This window comes from Nicotiana tomentosiformis, chromosome 6 (assembly GCF_000390325.3).
Source record: "Nicotiana tomentosiformis chromosome 6, ASM39032v3, whole genome shotgun sequence".
In the NCBI taxonomy this organism is placed as follows: domain Eukaryota; kingdom Viridiplantae; phylum Streptophyta; class Magnoliopsida; order Solanales; family Solanaceae; genus Nicotiana; species Nicotiana tomentosiformis.
The window spans coordinates 4,069,560-4,094,035 of record NC_090817.1 but is presented as its reverse complement, the minus strand read 5'-3'; the positions used below and the strand labels follow the sequence as shown (position 1 = coordinate 4,094,035).

Below are 24,476 nucleotides of genomic sequence, written 5' to 3'. Positions count from 1 at the left end.
TTTGATTGGAAAAGGTTACCTCTTTGAGAGTAAAATACAAATTGGAATGCGTTTTACCTAGGCAAAGAATCTTTTCTTAATTTTCATGTTCAATTATTTGTAAAATTAAAATAAGTTATAAATTGAAGCTGGCAGGTATATATAAAATTATATACTATAATAACATCATATGACCTGCAAAGTTTCATATTTTCTTCTTTTATTCTCTTTCAAGCTAGTTAAGTGAATATGATCATTTATAAATAAGTTAGTTTATCAGTCGTAGCAATCCTCAGAATAATAAAAAGTAATGCTTGGAATACATTGTAATTGTATGATAGAATCTCACTTATTTTAATAGTCATTTGGGTTGTATATACTCCCTACTTAATTTTTAGTGGCATTTACCAAATAAAGTTTTCCTGTGGATTTTAACCAGACAATAAAGTGTTCCCCTAATGATTCTATTATAATATTGTGGTGGAGTAATAAATACTTATTTATTATTAATTAGATATTTTGAGTTCGAGCATTGGTTATAGAATCGCCTTTAGTATAGAGTATTTTACCTCTAAAATCGGGCTTTTCGGTACAAATCTGAATTAGTTGGGTCCCAAAGCGGGTACCAGATCCCGAATGAGAAACCAAAAAAGAAAAAAACTCTATTACAGCATCGATACTTTGCTTAACCATCATGCATAGATTGATTTGATTTGGAATGTTGGATTCTTCACTCAACCTCCCACAACCCCAAGCCCCCCACCCCAACCCCATAATAATATTTATAAAAGTTCACCCGACACATTGTTAGATCACGTTTGCCCATAATAAATTGGGATTGTTACACAAATAGCCCGTCGGATTTAAAATTTGCTTTTTCTAGCTGGTATATATATATTATACATTGATTATACATAGTTATGCATATATTATACATAATTTTTTTTTTTTATATATATATATATATATATCCATCAGCTATTTATAGTTTAAGAGATTATGTGAGCGACTGTTTGGGTTAATTCTTCTAATAAATTTGGACAATAAGGATTTGTTTTCCACCCTACAAAACTGAGGCCTAAAATCTCTTTGCTTCACAACACCGTTCAACAAAGCCCAATCTCTCTAAATGGTGGCCCAACAAGCTTTGATAGTTGATTTATCTTTAGTTATACATAATTTTTCTACATGCTGATGGCAGGCATAACTTATTGAGGAATTTTCATAAAAACTATAGTTTAGAGTCTTAGTAACTATAGTTTGTCTAATTATCATTCGCAATTACTGTTTAATTGTTACCAGCTTATTGTAACAACCCGACCGGTCGTTTTGAGCATTTACGCTCCTTTTAACTATTTGAAGTCTTGAATAATTTCCTATGAGGTATTATGACTTGTGTGAATTGTTGGTTTTGGTTTTAAGGTATTTCGGAATTAGCTTGGAAGCTTAAGTTGAAATAGTTGACCGGATATTGACTTATGTGTAAACGACCTCAGAATTTAATTCTGATGATTCCAATAGCTCCGTATGGTGATTTTGGACTTAGGAGTGTGTCCGAAAAATTATTTGGAGGTCCGTAGTGGAATTAAGCTTGAAATGCCGAAAGTTGAATTTTGAAAAGTTTGACCGGGGGTTGACTTTTTGATATCGAGGTCGGAATCCGATTCTGGAAATTTGAATAGCTTCGTTATGTCATTTATGACTTGTGTGCAAAATTTGAAGTCATTCCGGATTGATTTGATGTATTTCTGCACAAAATATAGAATTTAAAAGTTTAAAGTTCATTAGGCTTGAATTGGGGCATAATTCGTGGTTTTAGCGTTGTTTGATGTGATTCGAGGCTTCGACTAAGTTCGTATGATGTTTTAGGACTTGTTGGTATAATTGGTTGAGGTCCCGAGGAGCTCGGGTGAGTTTAAGGGTGGTTTCAGACCATTTCTAGGCCATTCTTAGTCGCTGATTTTTGGCCACAAAGGTATGCATCGCTATCACGGACAAATGGTCACTATCGCGAAGAGCAATTTTGCTGTTTGGGCATTGTGAATCGCGATCACATAGAGAAAAATCCTGTTGCACTGACCCGATTTTGGAAGCTTATATCCTGCAATCTATAAGGAATTTGGAGATGATCCAAAAATAAAAGTTGTAGCCCTTGATGTCTAATTTTCAGAAATATAAACTAATTGTCATTTGGAGTTGTGTACAAAATATTATGGTAGATACACTACAAGCTGTCCGGGAAGATTTTGAAAATTTCTGTTGCATAGGGCTGATTTTGGAAGCTTATATCTCGAACTCTATAAAGAATCAGGAGATGAGCAGCAAATGCAATTATAGCCCTTGGTGTCTAGTTTTCAGAAAGTTAAACCATTTGCAATTTGGAGTTTTGTACAAAACGTTATGACCATTATACTGGAGGCTGCCCGGAAGATATTGGGGAGTTTGTTCTTCGCGATCGCGAAGAGCAATTTTGGGACTGAAAATTTTTGTGCTTTGCGATCTCGAAGAGTAAATACCTGCGCAGTAGCTATATTTCGAAATTTCAGCCATTTTTAACATATTTGGAGCTATGAAGCTCGGATTGAAGCGATTTTCACCATATGGATTGGGGTAAGTATTCTATATCCGAAAGTGATTATACTTCATGATTCTATGGTTATATTCATCATTTATTTCGGATATAAATGGAAGAAATCAAGATTTTTGCAAAATCTTCCAAAAACAAAAATTTAAGATTTGGAGGTCGAGTTGTTATCGAAAATTGATAAAATTGGTATGGTTGAACTCGTATCGAATGGGTGTTCGGATTTTATAACTTTTGTCGGGTTCCGAGGCGTGAGCCCCACGAGCGATTTTTGAGCTAAAATTTCAAATTTTTATGAAAAATTAGCATTTTCTTAAGGAATTAATTCCATTAAATTTTATTGACCGAAACGAATTAATTGTGACTAGATTCGAGACATTCAGAGGCCGATTTGCGAGGCAAGGGCATAGCAGAGTAAAGAATTTCACACACTGAGGTAAGTAACAGTTTTAAATTTGGTCATGAGGGTATGAAACCCTGAATTTTGGTATCATGTGATTATTTTGGAGGTAACGCACATGCTAGGTGACGGGCGTGTGGGCGTACACCGAAGGGATTGTGACTTGGTCCGTCCCGGGAAACTGTAAAGTTAAATAATTTATTGTTAGCTATATGCTCTCTATGTGTTGATAAAATTTGACTGTAAATCATGTTAGAAATCATGCTTAGGCTATGTGATAGTACTGTTGGGACCCACAGAGGCCGCGTACTTGTTGAATTGCCTGCTAAATGCTATATGTACTCAGTCTCAGCTTTTACTTGCACATTTTATCTCAGTCTCTGTTATTATTATTGATACATCATATCATTGTTGTTTGGGCTGATTTCATGATTATTAAGAGCCCGAGAGACTGGAGAGATTTATGACTGAGTGAGGCCGAGGGCCTGATTGTAAGATATTGATACTATAGCATGTGAGTTGTCCGTGCAACACGTTAGTTGGCCGTGCAGATCCTTTATACTATAGCACGTGAGTTGGTCGTGCAACACGTGAGTTGGCCGCGCGGATCCTTATATTATACTATAGCACGTGAGTTGGCCGTGCAACACGTGAGTTATGCAGATCCAGATATTTATATTATGGCACGTGAGTTGTTCGTGCAGATTATAGCGCTTGGGCTGTAAGAGCCCCTCCGGAGTCTGTACACCCCCAGTGAGTGCGGGTACCCATGGAGAGTGAGTAATGAGGGCTGGGAACCCAGTGAGTGATGAGGGCTGGGAACCTAGTGAGTGATGAGGGCTGGGAGTCCAGTGAGTGATTGTTGTCCTCAGAGGTTGTACTTGATTTCCCTTTGTTATTGCACTTAATTGCTATCTGTCATTGTGGTGAAATCTCTGAAAGATTTTTATATACGGATTACATGAATAGGAATTGTATAAAAATTGATTTGACATTAAACTGTCAGATTTGATAGCATGTCTATTCTTTGCTGGAATTACTGAAAATGAACCATAACTGTGTAGCTCGTTACTATCTCCAGTTCCTTATTTATTATTGTTACTTGCTGAGTTAGTTGTACTCACACTACACCTTGCACTTCGTGTGCAGATCTAGGTGTTCCCGGACATAGCGGGTGTTGATCCGTTCGCGCAATTGATTTTCAGGAGATTTTGAGGTAGCTGTTGTGTTCCGCAGACCTTGTCTCTCCTTCTCCATCTCTTTGTTTATTTTATTTGGTCTCAGACTATTATAGACCGTATTTTCCAAACTTGTATTTAGATTAGATGCTCATGTACTAAGTGACACCGGGTTTTGGGAGTGATATATTTGAAATTTTGAGATTTCTTCCGCTGAATTTAATTATTTTGTTTTCAAACTTGAGAGAAATTGTGGTTTATTGAGATTTTCAGCTTTTCTAGTATTGAGATAGGCGCCATCACGACGGGTGAGATTTTGGGTCGTGACAAGTTGGTATCAGAGCTTTAGGTGACATAGGTCTCACGAGTCATGAGCAGGTTTAGTAAAGTCTTGCGGATCGGTACAGAGACGTCTGTACCTATCTTCGAGAGGCTGCCGAACCCTTAGAAAAATTTCACTTTTTTGTATTCTATCGTGCGTAATTGATTCAGCTTGAAACATAACTCTTTGAATTCCTTCCACGCATTTTTATGCGTACATGAGCGCTCGGTATCAGCTGTGCATCACCGGCTTGTGATTCTATGAACGAGGTTCAAGATGTGTATTCTGTGTTTTGGTGATGGGCCAGTCTGAAAGATTTGAGGCCAGGTTTATACCGCAGCTTAGGCTCGGTAGTTTCAGTTGTTATCTATACATTTGGACTCATATGTTCGGTAATGTCCTTACGAGTGGAATTTGTGGATCGATGAATGATGGAATGGCTTTTTTTTGAGAATGATTTAACTACGGGATGTGTTAAGACGATTTGAATGTGACGAGAAGTGTTTCCTTGAAATGTAAAGGAAGGCCATTGGGTGCTTTATTTTCGTTTTGATGTGACGTATAATCTCGAGTGTGAATGTTTTGAAAGATCTTTCACGTTGTTAAATTTTGGGGCAAATTAAATTTTCGTGTGTGATTAATGAGTTTGGACTCGGAAAGATTAAGTGATTTCATAGTAGTTGTGGCTGCGAAAGGGTATAACAATATTCCAATTTGAGACTATGCAGGTGGATAATCCCCTGCGCAGTAATTTATGTAAGTGTGTTCCTTATGATGCGAATAGAGAGCTTCTTTTCTGCCAGCGAGGTGTATGTGTTGGGTCTTGAATTTGAATCTGGTTGAGAAAGTTGACTTGAGTGTTAAGAGAATGAATGCGAAATTAGCGGGTGATTGAGGTATTTTATGGTTGGTGTGTCTTGATCTTGAGAAGAATTTTCGTTGAACTGACTGCGGTATTAAGACAGTAATAAAGTATGGGTATTGTGAGTTATCAAGTATTTTAATCTATAGCTTTGAGCCAAGTGGGGGAGCCTGTTATTGACAATTCAATTCATGGTTATATGTTAAAATGTTAGTTGGTCTAAAGTATACTTGGAGATCGGTGATGACTTGTAGAGGTGGAGTTCGAGAATGACCCGAGTAAGAAAATTTCCTGAATACGGGATATAATGTACTTATGAAAATATGAAAATTTTGGAATGATTAAGTTGTTATTTTGAAGGATGTAGTGCACGCGAAGTATGAATTCGATTGGTCGTATTAAGACAGGGTTATTTATTTGAGTGTTGATTGTGCTAAAGGAGAACATGTTTTTTGGCCCGTTTGGGGCGGAGAAATTAGATTTGAGTAGAATGGATAATTCTCGAGAAGGTTCTAATGGATTCAAAATGTATATGCGAAATTGAAAATTTTTCGAATTTGTATATCACTAGAATCAGTTACTTATATTGGATGGTATGGGGACGTACGGTAATTCTGTTTGACTATGGATTCTACATTTTCAGTATAAGAAAAGAAAGAGGAACAATTTTAAATTCGCATAAGGTATTTTCAGAGTGAATGTTACGGTTGGGGTATTTATGAAGGTGCTTAAGAAGAATACAGTAGCTTATGGGCCTTATGGCGATGTAGTTTTATGTTAGGATGTCTTGTAGTGAGCTTGGGTAAGGATAGTAGTGTTTTTACAAGAAGAAATGTCAACCTGAGGGTGATTCAGAAGAAACTCAGAGAAAATAGGACAAATGGGTAACATGATGGATCAATATGGTAATGGTATGCTCGGTTCTTTTGGTTCATATGATGATGTGGGGCTTTACGGGTGTTTGGTGGCAATACTCTTGGATTTGGCAACTTGTGTGGCTTGGTGGAGTTAGAGGGATTCAGTTCTGATAGCTTGGTTATGTGCAAATGGATTTCAAAGTGTTCTTAATGGTTTCTACTATGGACTGAACCGGATATATTCTACCGGTGTAGGGAACATGTTATGTATTATAAATTCCTCCTGGAAGGAAGCAAGATGAAGGTTACTGAATGACCGGGTATGTAATTTGCTTGTTACCCAAAGTTGATAATGATATTCTCGTGCTTGTCACATGATGACATGATAGATGTGGTGTGTGGCGCGGGATTAAGATTTACATGTACAAGGTGGAAGCTCATTCTTGAAAGGAAGATCACGAATTTTGGACAGAATGGTCAATTTCAGATAATTAGATGAATGTTATAACTACTCGGTAATCCCTGAGAAGGGTGCACATTTCAAAAGCGCATTGTGTTTTGACTTACGGATGTTCATTGGTATTGCAGTACTCACCTGGTTGATAGACTGCTGATATTCAAATTATTGCTATGTGGCACGAAAGAATTATGAAAGTATTCCTTATGGGAAGATCATGAATGGAAGATGTGTTAGTCATTCTAGTGCTGGAGTTGGGATCAGTTACGGTGATTCGTGCGTTTGATGAATTTGGAGACTGGGAGTTCTCAGAAGTATATTATTTTTGGGTTGCGTCCTGTGTGAGGTGAGTATTTTATTTTAACTCAGTGGAGGCACTAGTTGCGTTAATTATTTGTGATAGCTACGCGCTATAAGTATGCATATATGTGAGGTTGGAGCCCATGTGCGGGCATTAGAGAAAGTATTCATACTCGGAAGAATGCTTAGGCTATTATATGCCTAGAGTCGACTGTTAAGCATAAAGTTATAACGTTTCCCGTATTCGTACGTTTGTTGAGAACTATTTGGGCTATACTTAAGGTTACAAAGAAGATGATTCCCTAAATAAACGGGGTAGTTACTAATTCTGCGTAAAATTACCGATTTGAAGTGTGATAGCAGACTTTGCACATGCTTGCACTATGGCGTGCTATTTATTCCAGTCCGGGAGCATGAGAATATTATTTCATTATCATATACAAGTGTACTTGTTTAATTGCTCCTCTATAATATGCTGGGACTGGAGGCCCGTGACCATGCTGGGCGATTCTTATTATTGGCACGTGAGTTGTCCGTGCCGTGTGTGAGAATTTTATTTCTATGATAATTTATCTGATTCATTAATTTTCTTCCTCTATAATTGTGCACATGCGCCTACGGTTATCCTCTTCACGAAATTTGAGGAGTTGGTTGTAACATTGTGGTTGTGGTGGTGCTTGTTGAACTTGCATTATGGTTCCCTTCCATAAGACATCTCCCATATTTGGGTACACGGATTATGCAGTTGTGTCTTGAATTATATTGATGTGGCGTGTCTGTGGGATAGTTGTGTTTAATTATATAAGGTCATTGGACCTAGAATAGGTACTATCAGGTTTGATTACGGTATATTCGGGAGGATAATATTGAAAGTCGGCTTAGAAGGTGATTATGGTTATGGCTGGGGCGAGAGATATCCATGACTTGTTGCTCGGATAAGGGGTCATGAGATTTTTGCATGTTTCTTTTATTATCAGCGGTGTACGAAGGTTTTGGAACGAGGTTTGGCTTGATATGTGGTTTAATACTTACACTTGGTTAGTTTGGAGTAATTACTGTGATCGGGAATGGTGCTGCGAGCATGTAAGTTGTGTAGTATGTAATGCGATTATATCTGAGGTTATGGCTATGGCTTGATATAGCTTGTTCAGCTTATACGATGTGTAAGTGTGAGATTCGGGTCTTGAAAAGAATTCTAGATGTTAGAAATTTGGCTCCAAGGACTTTTGGGCTAATGTTTGGACAATAAGGATTTGTTTTCCACCCTACAAAACTGAGGCCTAAAAACTCTTTGCTTCACAACACCGTTCAACAAAGCCCAATCTCTCTAAATGGTGGCCCAACAAGCTTTGATAGTTGATTTATCTTTAGTTATACATAATTTTTCTACATGCTGATAGCAGGCATAACTTATTGAGGAATTTTCATAAAAACTATAGTTTAGAGTCTTAGTAACTATAGTTTGTCTAATTATCATTCGCAACTAATGTTCAATTGTTACCAGCTTATTGTAACAACCCGACCGATCGTTTTGAGCATTTACGCTCCTTTTAACTATTTGAAGTCTTGAATAATTTTCTACGAGGTATTATGACTTGTGTGAATTGTTGGTTTTGGTTTTAAGGTATTTCGGAATTAGCTTAGAAGCTTAAGTTGAAATAGTTGACCGGATATTGACTTACGTGTAAACGACCTCAGAATTTAATTCTAATGATTCCAATAGCTCCATATGGTGATTTTGGACTTAGGAGTGTGTCCGGAAAATTATTTGGAGGTCCGTAGTGGAATTAGGCTTGAAATGCCGAAAGTTGAATTTTGGAAAGTTTGACCGGGGGTTGACTTTTTGATATCGAGGTCGGAATCCGATTCTGGAAATTTGAATAGCTTTGTTATGTCATTTATGACTTGTGTGCAAAATTTGAAGTCATTCCGGATTGATTTGATGTATTTCGGCACAAAATATAGAATTTGAAAGTTCAAAGTTCATTAGACTTGAATTGGGGCATGATTCGTGGTTTTAGCGTTGTTTGATATGATTCGAGGCTTCGACTAAGTTCGTATGATATTTTAGGACTTGTTGGTATATTTGGTTGAGGTCCCGAGGAGCTCGGGTGAGTTTAAGGGTGGTTTCAGACCATTTCTAGGCCATTCTTAGTTGCTGATTTTTGGCCACAAAGGTATGCATTGCGATCACGGACAAATGGTCACGATCGCGAAGAGCAATTTTGCTGTTTGGGAACTGTGAATCGCAATCGCGAAAGCCTTTTCGCGATCGCGTAGAGGAAAATCCTATTGCACTGACCCGATTTTAGAAGCTTATATCTCGCAATCTATAAGGAATTTGGAAATGATCCAAAAATAAAAATTGTAGCCCTTGATGTGTCGTTTTCAGAAATATAAAATAATTGTCATTTGGAGTTGTGTACAAAACATTATGGTAGATAAACTACAAGCTATCCAGGAAGAGTTTGAAAATCTCTGTTGCATAGGGATGACTTTGAAAGCTACAGAATTGGGAGATGAGCAACAAATGAAAGTTATAGTTCTTGGTGTCTAGTTTTCAGAAAGTTAAACCATTTGCAATTTGGAGTTTTGTACAAAACGTTATGACCATTATACTGGAGGCTGTCTGAAAGATGTTGGGGAGTTTATTTTTCGCGATCGCGATTGGTTTTCCACGATCGCGAAGAGCAATTTTGGGGCTGAAAATTTTTGTGCTTCGCGATCGCGAAGAGTAAATACCTGGGCAGTAGCTATACTTCGAAGTTTCAGCCATTTTTAACATATTTGGAGCTATGGAGCTCTGATTGAAGCGATATTTTAGGCGATTTTCACCATATGGATTGGGGTAAGTGTTCTATATCCGAAAGTGATTATACTTCATGATTCTATGGTTATATTCATCATTTATTTCAGATTTAAATGGAAGAAATCAAGATTTTTACAAAATCTTCCAAAAATAAAAATTTAAGATTTGGAGGTCGAGTTATTATCGGAATTTGATAAAATTGGTATGATTGAACTCGTATCGGAATGGGTATTCAGATTTTTTAACTTTTGTCGGGTTCCGAGGCGTGGGCCCCATGGGCGATATTTTAGCTAAGATTTCGGATTTTTATGGAAAATTAGCATTTTCTTATGGAATTAATTCCAATGAATTTTATTGACCGAAATAAATTAATGTTGACTAGATTCGAGATATTCAGAGGCCGATTTACGAGGCAAGGGCACAGTAGAGTAAAGAATTTCACACACTTAGGTAAGTAACAGTTTTAAATCTGGTCTTGAAAATATGAAACCCCGAATTTTGGTATCATGTGATTATTTTGGAGGTAACGCACATACTAGGTGTCGGGCGTGTGGGCGTGTACCGAAGGGATTGTGACTTGGTCCGTCCCAGAAAAATATAAAGTTGAATAATTTGTTGTTAGCTATATGCTCTCTATGTGTTCATAAAATTTGACTGTAAATCATGTTAGAAATCATGCTTAGGCTATGTGATAGTACTGTTGGGACCCACAAAGGTCGCGTACTTGTTAAATTGCCTGCTAAATGCTATATGTACTTAGTCACAACTTTTACTTGCACATTTTATCTCAGTATCTTTTATTATTATTGATACATCATATCATTATTGTTTGGACTGATTTAATGATTATTAAGAGTCCGAGAGACTGGAGAGATTTATGACTGAGTGAGGCCGAGGACCTGATTGTGAGATATTGATACTATAGCACATGAGTTGTCCGTGCAGCACGTGAGTTGGCCGTGCAGATCCTTATATTATACTATAGCACGTGAGTTGGTCGTGCATATCCTTATATTATACTATAGCACGTGAGTTGGCCGTGCAGCACGTGAGTTGGCCGTGCAGATCCAGATATTTATATTATGCACGTGAGTTGTCCGTGCAGATTATAGTGCTTGGGCTGTAGGAGCCCCTCCGGAGTCTGTACACCCCCACTGAGCGCGGGTACCCATGGAGAGTAAGTGATAAGAGCTGGGAGCCCAGTGAGTGATTGTTGTCCTCAGAGGTTGTACTTGATTTCCATTTGTTGTTGCACTTAATTGCTATCTGTCATTGTGATGAAATCTCTGAAAGATTTTTATATATGGATTACATGAACAGGAATTGTATAAAAATTAATTTGACATTAAACTGTCAGATTTGATAGCATGTCTATTCTTTACTGGAATTACTGGAAATGAACCATAACTGTGTAGCTCATTACTATCTTCAGTTCCTTATTTATTATTGTTACTTACCGAGTTGGTTGTACTCACACTACACCCTGCACTTCGTGTGCAGATCCAAGTGTTCGCGGACATAGCGGGTGTTGATCCTTTCGCGCAATTGATTTTCAGGAGATTTTGAGGTAGCTGCCGTGTTCCGCAGACCTTGTCTCTCCTTCTCCATCTCTTTGTTTATTTTATTTGGTCTCAGACTATTATAGACCGTATTTTCCAGACTTGTATTTAGATTATATGCTCATGTACTAAGTAACACCGGGTTTTGGGGGTGATATATTTGAAATTTTGAGATTTCTTCCGCTGAATTTAATTATTTTATTTTCAAACTTGAGAGAAATTATGGTTTATTGAGATTTTCGGCTTGCCTAATATTGAGGTATTGAGATAGGCGCCATCACGACGGGTGAGATTTTGGATCGTGACACTTATATCACTTGTATTTAGACGTGCAACCAATACAGCCAGAGGCGGATCTAGGATAGGGTTCCATAATTTCCTTTAATGTATACCTTGTAATGACTAATACGAAATTTGTTAGGAACATTTATTCAATTTTTTGAGTTTATTCAAGTCAACCTAATAGGTATTTTTTATTTGCAAATATAAAAATTATATCTCGGATATAAAAGAAGCGTAATTAACATATTAAATAAGGAATCACACCTTTATTATAACAACACAAGTAAAATCAATATTTTTACTAGAAAATTACATCTTTGTCTGTATATTAAAAATAAATTTACACAAGTAAGATAACATCCTCAATAAAGAAATTACACCAATTAGAATAAGAAAGATAAAAAACTTATCTTCAATAGATAAATTATATTGCATAAGTATAAAACTAAATTAACCGCAAGTCCTCAAAACTCAATATCATAAATCTCATATTTTTTAAAGCAATGCTTACTAAATTTTTATCACAATTTAATAGCAAATAGATTTAAATTATATTTAATAACCATAAAATGACACAAGTTTTTATGATATAATAAAAAAAAAAAGAGAATTGTTTTATCTCAATCCAAAATTTCCGTTCAAAACCCAAATTTTGGATTTGAAAGAAGAAAACTCATAAACTTAAGATTAAGAGTAATATTTTATATAATTTTAGCGTTTTGGAGTCTCATTTTGAGTGTTCTTGTTAGAGATCACATATAAAATAATAGAATAAAGAAAAAAAATATAAAAAATAATAAAATGACAAATAGAAAATTGTGAGGTAACCGAAAAGGAAAATTGATCATTGGGATAAAAGAAAATAATAAGCACAAAGAAAAGGGAAAGTCAGACAAGGTTCAAGATAAATTTCAACTTGAATTTAACTCGCGAGCAAATTTTTCAAAAAGGACTGGCACCTTTGTCTAGTTTACGGATGTGGGTAGGGGTGGTAAAATGGTTAAAAGAACACAGTTAACCACCCATATTATCCACTAAAAAATGGGTTGGATAATGAACTTTTTAAAAATGGGTCAAATATGGATAAGAACCATATTATCCATTTATAAAATGGATAACTAATGAGTTTAACTTTTACATTTGTAAAGCCTCAAATTGGGGGTTCCTCAAGTTTGGGAGACTAGAAATTCTCCCAAAAGTGTTCATATTCAAGAAGTCATGGATAATATGGTTACCCATATTATCCGTCAGTTAACCCGTTTTTTATCCGTATTAAATATGGGTCGGATAATTTATCCGTTTTTCATTATCCGTTTTCGACCCTAACCATATTCAACCCAACTTGCCCGTTTACCACTCCTAGTTGTGGGTAGCAGAATCTAATATTTAACTTAGTGTAAGAAAACTTAAATTACATAGGTATATAAAAATTTTATCATCTTAGTGGGTGCCATGCCACCCCTTCCTAAAGGGGTGGATCCGCCCCTGAATACAACTTATATCAACTATATTCAACATCTATCGATTGTATACATGGTTGTATACAAAGAATATAACCTGTATCGACTGCAACGAATACAACCAAGGCGAAATACAGAAATGCAAAAAAATAGAATGCTGTTGTGGAGAAGACCTCTGCTTACAAAGTCTCTTGTTTCAGTTCAAAACAATCGATCTCTCATTTCATGGATTTGCTATAAAATTAGTGTCACGAAAGGTAAATTTGCTGAAAGTATAGTTACAATAATAAATACAATGTATATTCCGATGTATCGCATAATTTCTTCTTCCAGTCAAAATAATTTGTAGGTGAGCCAAGATATTGCTATTAGTACGTGTAACATGGATCTAGTATTTATATCCTCATAGTATAGAGTATGTTCACATAATTATAATACTAAAAACTTAATTATGGATAACTATACTGTTTACCGTGAGAGTAAGTTTGTAACTTAGCAAAGAGGTTAAAGATAACACTATCACTTACTAACCTATACTAATAATGAAAATGATCGTTTATCTTTGATTAATTTAAACTATCGGACGAAAACCAACCCCTAAAGCTCTCCAACATATCATTGTAGGGGGAAAATATGAAAAAGAGAAATCTATATATATATATTTATTTTAATTATTATGTAGGATTCCAAAAGTCACGATATATATATAATTGTAGGACATTGGCTCATGTGGCACTCTCCTTAGCCAGCATTTTAAATTATCCTTTTTCTCCATTTTTTTTTCTAGTTCTCCCACTTATTTTTTTATTTTAATTATTATGTAGGATTCCAAAAGTCACGATATATATATAATTGTAGGACATTGGCTCATGTGGCACTCTCCTTAGCCAGCATTTTAAATTATCCTTTTTCTCCATTTTTTATTTCCTAGTTCTCCCACTTATTTTTTTATTTTAATTATTATGTATGATTCCAAAAGTCACTGTTGAAAAAGGGAATTCCAAACGTCATTACTTTATTTAACAACCTTTCTTCCCTAAGAGAACCCAATGGCCACATTTTAACCGACCTATGGCAGTTCTATATGGAAACTAATCTCTTGTCAATTTTTTTTTTCCAATTGATCTCTCTAATATGCTATTCCCTCCGTTCACTTTTACATGTCTAGTATTCTAAAAATAAAATTTTATTTTTACTTCTCATTTTTAGCATATCAAGAGAAGACAATTTCTTTTTTCCTGTTATTCCCACAATATTAATTACTCATTTCAAATCATTTTCTCAATTCTATAAAAAAATATGCATCAATTAATACGGGTATTATGGTAAATTATGCACTTCATTTATTATTTCTTAAGGGTTGTGCAAAATCCATAGTGGACAAGTAAAAGTGAACGGAGGGAGTAATTCATATCCTGATATTGAGTTTCAAATCATCATTTGAGCCTTCCAAGATATATTGTTATGAAAAAGTTGACATCAATACGGAAAGAAATAAGTTTTTGTTAAGATCATTAATAATGAAGAGGATCATGAGAATACAGAATAAGAAGGTGAGATGGAGATACACTAAATATATATAGAATGAATGTGTGTATTTGTATGGAATAGTGTAGTTTATTTAGAATAGGGCAAAGGGCCAAATATATTTATTTACTATGAGAAAATGTTTAAACATACCCTTCGTTATACTTTGGGTCCAAATATACCCCTGCCGTAATATTATTGGTTCAAATATACCCTTCTTCTGTTAAGTTTTTCCAAAGTGGACATTCAATCCTACGTGACACTGACATTTGATGAGGTGGATGCCACATGGCATGCCACCTCAACGCCCCTAATTCATATATAAAAGACTAAAATTTAAAATATAATATTTTTATGGTAGCAGTAATGGTGACAATAGTGGTAAAGGAAAATAAAATTTAGTGGTGGAACAAAAAAAAAAGTGAGGGATGAAATGGGTTAGGGACGCTGAGGTGGCAAGCCATGTGGCATCCACCTCATCAAATGTCAGTGCCACATAAGATTGGATGTCCACTTTGGACAAACTTAACGGAAAAGGGGTATATTTGAACCAATAGTATAACGACAGAGGTAGTATAATGAGGGGTAAATTTAAATCTTTTTTGATGGTACATGTGTAACGACCCGACCGATTATTTTGAGTGTATTAGCCCCGATCCACTATTTACTACTTTTTCCGTATCTGTTTCTACTTATGTGACTTGCCGGAAGGTCTTATTTTTGGTTTCAGAGTGTTTTGGGATACTTAGTCCCTAAACCGGAAGCTAGGTCTCAGGATTTTTGACCGTAGTCGGAATTATGTGAAGACGACTCCGGAATAGAGTTTTGTCAGTTCCGTTAGCTCCGTTGGGTGATTTTGGACTTAGGAGCACGTCCGGACTGTGAATTTGAGGTCTGTAGCTAATTTAGGCTTGAAATGGCGAAAGTCAAATTTTAAAAAGTTTGATCGGGGGTTGACGTTTTGATATCGGGGTCGGATTCTGATTTCGGAAATTGGAATAGGTCCGTAATGTTGAATATGACTTGTGTGCAAAATTTGAGGCCAATCGGACGTGGTTTGGTATGTTTCGGCGTTGTTAGTGGAATTTGAAAGATTAGAAGTTCTTTAGGCTTGAATCCAGGTGTGTGTTTTGATATTGTTTTGAGTGATTCGAAGGTTCGTCTAAGTTCGCCTGGGGTTATATGACTTATTGGTATATTTGGTTGAGGTCCCGGAGGTCTCGGGGGGTGTTTCAGATGCCCATCAGAAGGCAATTTGGACTTAGGCATTGCTGTTTTTCTCGTATTTCGCACTTGCGGTGGGAGACCGCAGGTGCGGCCCCGCAGATGCAGAAGAAGGCCTGAGTAGGAAGGATCGCAGAAGCGGGCAGGGCCCGCAGGTGCGTACCCGCAGGTGCGAATGAGTGACCGCAAATACGGAGTCTGGGAGCTTAAGTGGGATCCGTACCTGCGATGGAATTTTCGCAGGTGCGGCATCGCAAATGCGACAAAATGTTCGCAGGTGCGGAAGAACTGGGCAGAAAATGGAACTTCGAGGGTTTGATTCCCATTTCGATTTTGGGACTTTGAGAGCTCGCTGTGAGGCGATGTTTCGAGGTTTATTCAAGAAGATTGTTGGGGTAAATAATTCTAACTCGGGTTGGACTATATTTCATGAATCTACTGCTATTTTCATCATCTAATTAGGGATTTGAGTTGTAAATTTGAAAACAAATAGTAGAAACTTCATAGGCTAAAATTTCGAGTTGTGGAAGGTGATTTGCGGTTGGATTCGAGTAATTCTTATATGGTTGGACTCGTGAGTGGATGGGTGTTCATATTTTATTACTTTTGTCGGATTTCGAGACGTGGACCTGGGGGGCGGTTTGAGCCTATTTCAGATTTTGACTTATAATTTTGTGTTTCTCTTGTGGAATTGATCTTTTAGCCTACATTAATTATATCGCACTGCTTGTTGCTAGATTTGGGGCGTTTGGAGATTGATTCGAGGGGCAAGGGCATTGCGGAGTAGGATTTTTGCGCGGTTGAGGTAAGTTACAATCTTAAATCTGGTTTTGAGGGTATGAAACCCCGAGAATTGGTATGATGTGAGTGCTTGGAAGTGACGCACATGCTAGGTGACGGGCGGGTGAGCGTGCACCGTGAGGGATTGTGACTTGGTCCGTCCCGTGAGACTGTAAAGTCGAATAGCCATTGTTATTACTTATTTTTCCTTGTCTTTGAGCAATTGACTGCCTTTCATGTTAGAAACCATGCTTAGGCCATATGATATCACTGTTGGGACCCGCATCGGTCGTATACTTGTTGAATTGACTGTTAATTGTTGTCTTGTACTCAGTCACAGTCTTATTTGTGTGTTATATCTCTGTTTCCTTTCATTTCTTATTGATACAACTATTGCATTCTCTATTTGGGCTGATTATTATGATATTCTGTGAGCCCGAGGGGCTGGAGAGGTCAGTAACTGAGATAGGGCCTGAGTGCCGAGCTGTAAGCTATGTGAGGGTATATGGATCAGGTTGTACGCCGCAACGAGCCTTATGGCTATTTATGGATTCTGGATCGGGTTGCACGTCGTAACGAGCCTTATGGCTACTTATATGATTGGGTCAGGCTGCACGCTGTAGCGATATAGAGCTTGGGCTGAAAGGAGCCCCTCCGGAGTCTGCACACCCCCAGTGAGCGCAGGTACCTATTGAGAGTGTGTATTAAGGGCTGAGAGCCGAGAATATAAGCTGTTGAGATGAGTTGAGTGACTGCTGCCTTAAGAGGCTATACTTGCTTTTATTTATTGTTGCACTTAGTTGTTATCTGTTGTTGTTGTGAAATTTCTGGAAGATTCATATCTGTTTTACTTGAGCTCGTACTGATTTGACTTATACTACCGGATTTGAAAATATGTTCACCCTTCAATGAAAACTTTTGAAATGATATCTATTTTTTTTATAGCTCGTCACTGCTTCTCAGTTCCTTATTTAATTATGTTACTTGCTGAGTTGGTTGTACTCATACTACACCCTGTACTTTATGTACAGATCCAGGTGTGTACGGTTCTGACGGTTGCTGAGTTCGTGCGAGAGCTGATTATCGGAGACTTACGAGGTAACTGCCGGCGTCTGCAGTTCTTGTTTCTCCTTTCTTATTATCTTTTCTCTCTTGTATTGACATTTGGCACAAACTGTAGTAGACTATGTTTCTAGATTGATTGTTAGATGCTTATGACTTAGTGACACCCCGATGTTGGGCTATCATTCCGCACTGGTATTTTGGGTTTTTACCCCATTATTATGTAAACCTTTAGTTAGTTTAATTGCTTTAGCTCTCTTCTGTTATATAATGAAAGCATATTGACAATGTTGGCTTGCCTAGTTCTACGATAGGCGCCATCACGACTGGTTAGGTATTTGGGTCGTGACACGTTGCTATCAGAGCCTAGGTTACATAGGTCTCACGAGTCATGAGCAGGTTTAGTAGAGTCTTGCGGATCGGTACAGAGATGTTTGTACTTATCTTCGAGAGGCTACCGAACCCTTAGGAAACTTCACATTCTTGAATTCTTGTTGTGCAAATCTTTTGATTCTGGTAACTAAATTTCTGTTGTTCTAATTCTCTCACAGATGGTGAGGACGCATACTATGGGACAGGATGTACAGCCACCAGTACCACCAGTCAGGGCCACGAGAGTCTGAGGTCGCGGTAGAGTCGTGGTAGGGGAAGAGGTGCAGCTCGCACCACAGCTAGGGCAGCACCTGCAGATCCACCAGTTGCCCCAGTTCAGGAGCATGCTCCAGTTGTGGATGAGCCGGTGGGACCAGCTCAGGCACCACCTGTGCCTATTGTAATTCCAGGCCTTCAGGAGGCCTTAGCTCAGATTCTGACCGCGTGTACCAGTCTTGCTCAGGCAGTCTCTGTTCCGGCCACAACAGCCACTTCTCAGGCCGGGGGAGGTGCTCAGACTCCCGCCGCACGCACACCAGAGTAGGTGGTACAGGGATTCCAGACACCGGGGGAAGCACCAGGCCAGCCGATTGCAGCTGCTCAGTTATGTGGTTCCTGTCATGCCTGATGATGAGCAACGTCGATTGGAGAGGTTTGGGAGACTCCGGCCTCCATCTTTCAATGGTACCGAGGGAGAGGATGCACAGGGCTTCTTGGACAGGTGTTAGAGGATACTCCGTACAACAGGTATTCTAGAGGCCAGTGGGATCTCGTTCACTACTTTTCAGTTCTCTGGGGATGACTTCAGTTGGTGGGAGGCTTTTGAGAGACATAGGCCGGTCGGCGCAACACCCTTTACATGGTAGCAGTTCTCTGGTCTATTCCTGGAGAAGTTCGTGCCACAGTCCTGCAGAGAGGAGTTGCGCAGGCAGTTCGAGCAGCTTCGTCAGGGTGATATGTCAGTGATGCAGTATGAGATGAGATTTTCAGAGTTGGCCCGTCATGCTATCTGGTTGATTCCCACAGACAGGAAGAGGATCAGGAGGTTCATAGATAGCCTCACTTTTTAGCTGCAATTCCTTATGACTAGAGAGAGAGAGAGTGTCGGGTGCTACTTTCGACGAGGTTGTCGACATTGCTCGTCAGATTGAGATAGTTCACAGCTAGGAGCGGGTTGAGAGGGAGGCCAATAGGCCTCGTGGGCAGGGTGGATTTAGCGGTGTTCATTTTGGGGGGCAGTTCTACCACAGTAGGGGTCGTCCTTTCAGACATGCTCAGACGGCTCGCCCAGTTCACCGTGGTGCATCATCTGGACATGGTTCACACAATTATCAGCGGTTCCATTCATCTCTAAGTGCCCTCCCAGCTCAGAGTTTGTCCCGTGCTCCATCCGGTCAGGGTTCGTCTATGCCAGGTCCTTCTGCCAGTCATCCCGATGCTCGGGGCTCCTTTCAGTCCCTAGCACCAGCACCGTGAAAGTACAAGAAGGGGGTGAATTATTTATTTTTATAATTTAATTGCTAATAGTTGACTAGTTTTCTAATTAGTCGACTAGATGTAATAACAAGATAATAAGAAGAGCAGAAATTAAGATGCAGAAATAAAGTGCAGGAATTAAAGACACCGAAATTTTTATACTGGTTCAGATTTAATATGAATCCTAGTCCAGTCCCCTTGGGTTGCAAGGGACCTCTCTTTTAGTGAATGAGTTTCTGGAGTACAATCTTGAATGGTGTGGTTTACACCAATGGCTCAGTTTCTATGTCACTCATTTCTTTTTTATACAATGCTTCACCAGTATTTTTCTCTCTTTCTTCTCTAACTTGTTACACAACAGATCTAATAGAGCTACAATGTTTATTTGCAGTAGAACAAAGAGAGGGTATTTGGTTTGATCAAAGTATATTTTTCTAAGGCTTATGGATGTGTATAAATAGTTTAGGCCGTTGTTGAAGATATTTGCCAACCCAAGAGATTTGATCCTTGGAAAGAGATTGATTCTTTCCAAGAATAAGGTTATTTGCTGTTGCTCTTCCTTGATGAAATGACTTTAATAGCTTTCCTTCTACAAGTCTTGATAGTGCTAGATTTACTCCTTGATTTTTGGTCCTTTCAGTAATAGCAACTTGATTGATCATCTTGCAAGATCTTCGATACTTCTTTTCCGCTTCCATCAATCTCAGATTGATTTCCTTATTTTTGATTGATTCCTTCAATCTTGGATGCTTTCTTTGAGTCCTTTAATTAATTCCTCCAATCTTGGATGCTTTCCTTGAGTCCCTGTACCAAGAGCAATTATATTATTTTCATCATTAAAACTAAAACCTAACAATCTCCCCATTTTTGATGATGACAAAATAATATATGTAAACATCAGTTGACTTCCCTGTATTTTACTCCCCCTCAATGAGTGCAGTTGACTTTGCTGTTGAAACTACTTATTTTAGTTGACTTTTTCGGCAGGATCTATGACTCCCCCTCAAGAGGTGCCGCATGTACCTCTGTTGAGACATCTTTCCTTAGTCGACTTCTTCTGCAGGATCTATGACTCCCCCCTCACGAGGTGCCGCGTGTATCTCTAGTCGACTTCCCTGCATGTACCTGCACGACTATATATATCCTTTCTCCCCCTTTTTGGCATCAGCATAACATCAGATAACAACATACTATATACTAAAACAGGATTTATAGTATGATATGCTTGCAGAGTTATGGCAAAACAAAACAAAACATCATCCAACAACTGGTTATCCAGTCCAAAACAACACATCAAAAAATATTGTCTAAAACTTCCACATTAACGATGCAAGAAATAGGTAAGAGTGTTGCAAATCGCCTCCTTCAGTTGATCAAAGCTGGCACTGGCTGAGACAGTCACTCCATCAAGCCTGTCGTGTACCTCCTTGAATGCTTTGACTGCGTTTTCCCTAACTCTCAGAACTGCAACTCTTATCTTTGACACATCAAACCCTATTTCTTTAGAGATTGCATGAATGTCTCCAATAATGGACAGGGTAGCAGCAAGAAGATCTTTGATGGTGGACAACTGATTGTCAATGACAACAAGTTTCTCAGCAAGGTCAGGGTCAGTAGGACTATGATGGGAAACAAAGGGTTTGGATTTTGATTCAGGTTGAACAAGTTTGACCTTACCTTTTTGCTTCTTAACCCATTAGCCCTTTACACAGACATACTCACAAACGCTCTAGAATTGTAAGATTTTGAAATAAAGATGAAGGGATATTCAGAGATGGAGATATTATGAGCTTCCAGAATGTGAGTGATGGCCATGCCATAGGGTAGGCTGGTGGGATCATCAGCACTTTCAATCATAAAATTGATGACCTAAGAGGATAGTTTGATCTTGAGTTTTGTCATAAGGCAATAGACAAGAAAAGTATCTCTTTGAGAGAAGGTTGAGAAAGAACAGTACGAGGAAGCAGAGTAGTTGCAACAATGTGGGCTAGAACATGAGTTTCAAAACTAACATCACTTAGACCTAACTGCTTTGGGAGAGATTCAGATGGACACTCAGCAATACACCATTTTGCTTGATCAAAAGAGATTTCAAAATCATCAGGACAGGAATTTTTATAAATCATGGAAAAACCAGAACACTTACACTGGAAAATTGAGTCAAACATGGCACAATCAAGAACAATGTGCTTCCCTAAGACTAAGGATTCCAACTTGTCAGACTTACTAGAGCGAATATTTGCAAAAAACATTTTCACTAGGGGTTCATAAACTTTAGGAGGAGGAACATAAAAGAATTTTGACCAGCCTTGATAGACGAACAGATCTTTTACCTTACAATTTAGGGCTTCCATGTCATCAAGGTTGACTACCCTCCCATGAGCAATTGGCTTGTCTTTCAAAGCGATGAAAGAATCCATGTTAGGAGAATCTCAGAAATTTAGGTCAGACTCTAAAGAGCTGGAGAGATCTATTTTCGACTTCTTTGGAGTAAAGGATTCAAAAGGTTCTTCCATAGGACTTTTTCCCAAGACTTTTTCTCCTAAAGTATGAGAATGATCTGAGAGGTCTGCCTGAGAGGAGGTAAAACCTTCTGAATGGTCGGACCCTAGGTCTACTTGTTCTGGAGGATGAGAAGGGGGTTTTGCTCTGGATCGAGTATTCTTCCTGGTAGAGGCAGAGGGAATTTTGGAGTGTTTGGCCATGGAAAAACTTTGGTTGAGGAAAGGTTTTGGAGAGGGTTTCTAGGCGATAGAGACGATGGAGATTAAAAAGGGGTTTCAGGTATTAAAAGAAGGGTTTCTGACGGTTAAGTACAGAAAAGGAAGGGGTGTCAGTGATCAGACGTGATAATTGGTTTTCCTTCTTTGAACTCTACAACTGATGTGAAAAGAGAGGAAAAGAGAGGGAATTCGGAGGCACAATTAATGATTAAAAAATGAGCATTGGCCATATAGTAACACATAGGTCCTAATATTAATTATTAATGAAAATAATACCAAGTAATTCTCTTAAAAAGCAAAATTTGTCCTCTAGTAAAGGCTTAGTAAAAATATCCGCTAATTGATCAGTAGTTCCAACAAAAGATAGTTCTATATTTCCCTTAAGGACATGATCTCTAATAAAATGATGCTTGATGTCTATATGCTTTACCCTAGAATGATGCACAGGATTTTTTGAGATACATATAGCACTAGAGTTATCACAGAAAATTGGTATAGGTTTAATATTAGTCACACAATTGATAAGGCATCCATAGTAATTGTGCACAGCATTGTCCAATGGCAATATACTCAGCCTCAGTTATGGATAATGCGACTGATCCTTGCTTTTTACTGTTCCAAGATATCAGCGCCTTTCCAAGTAGTTGGCATGTTCCACTAGTACTTTTTCTGTCTTCCTTATCACCTGCAAGATCAACATCTGAAAAAACTTCTAGTTTAAAATTATTAGAGCATGGATGCCACAATCCATGAGAGATAGTTCCAATAAGATATCGAATAGTTCCATTTACTGCAGTCAGATGTGATTCTTTAGGAGCTGATTGAAACCTGGCACATTTACAGACACTAAACATAACATCCGGTTGACTAGCAGATAGATAAATAAGTGAGCCAATCATTCCACGATACTTAGTTTCATCAACAGGATTTCCTTGTTCATCTTTGTTAAGACTGGTTGAAGGACTCATTGGTGTGCCAATAGCTTTGGCATTGCTCATACCAAACTTTTGAATCAACTTCTTTGTATATTTTGTCTGACATATGAACGTTCCTTCTTTAGATTGTTGAATTTGAAGTCCAAGAAAAAATGTTAGCTCCCCTATCATACTCATTTCAAACTCGCTTTGCATAAGATTTGAAAATTCCTTGCACAAAAGAGGATTAGCACTACCAAAAATAATATCATCAATTTAAACTTGAATAATGAGATTACCTTCTAATGATCTTTTAATAAACAGGGTAGTATCTACTTTACCTTTTGTAAATCCATGATCAATAAGAAATGAGCTAAGTCTTTCGTACCATGCTCGTGGAGGTTGTTTCAGTCCATACACCGCTTTGGTCAGTTTATACACATGGTAGGGAAACTTTGAATCTTCAAATCCAGGAGGTTGTTTCACGTATACCTCCTCTTCAATGAAACCATTCAAAGAGGCACTTTTAACATCCATCTGGAATAGCCTGAATCTTTTAAAGGATGCATATGCAAGAAGAATTCGTATAGATTCCAGTCGAGCTACTGGAGCGAAGGTTTCATCATAGTCGACTCCTTCTTGTTGAGAGTATCCTTGAGAAACTAATCTGGTTTTGTTTCTCACAACTTTTCCATCCTCATTCAGCTTATTTCTAAAGACCCATTTTGTTCCAATTATAGGAGTATTTTCAGGCTTGGGCATCAGTTTCCATACTTGATTTTTGTCGAATTGATCTAGCTCTTCCTGCATTGCTTGCAGCCAGCTTGAGTCTTTCAAAGCTTCCTCTATTTTCTTTGGCTCAATCTGGGAAATCAGTGCTATGTTAGATTTCTTCTTGAGAGCTCCCCTGGTTTTCATTCCTTCGCTTGGATCCCCTATGATGAACTTTTGAGGATATTCCGGTTCACTTCTCCATTCATTTGGACGAACTGTATGAGTAGTTGACTCCTCTGGATGTTCTAATTGATTGTTGCTAATCTCATTAGTTGAATCTACCATACTATCAGGTTTATTAGTCGACTCTTGAGATTTGCTTGTCTCCTGAATTACCTGTGTTTGATCTTCATCACCTGCAGTAATTCCTTTCTCAGCCGAAGTGTTATTCTCATCAAAGATAACATGTACTGACTCTTCTACACACAATGTGCTTTTATTATAGACTATAAAATATCTACTATTCAATGAATAACCCAGAAAAATACCTTTGTTACTTCTTGGATTGAATTTTCCAAGATTTCTCTTACCATTATTATGAATGAAACACTTACTTCCAAAAGGATGAAAGTAAC

General features: G+C 38.0%; 1 long non-coding RNA gene across 1 annotated transcript; it reads left to right on the top strand.

Annotated features, from left to right (window-relative positions):
- The first annotated feature begins 996 nt into the window (after positions 1 to 996).
- Positions 997 to 4,381, top strand: LOC138893493 (uncharacterized). The gene is made up of 3 exons (XR_011409016.1): positions 997 to 2,589; positions 2,932 to 2,999; positions 4,113 to 4,381. It is a non-coding gene; the product is annotated as an uncharacterized lncRNA (long non-coding RNA).
- Positions 4,382 to 24,476: the final 20,095 nt, after the last annotated feature.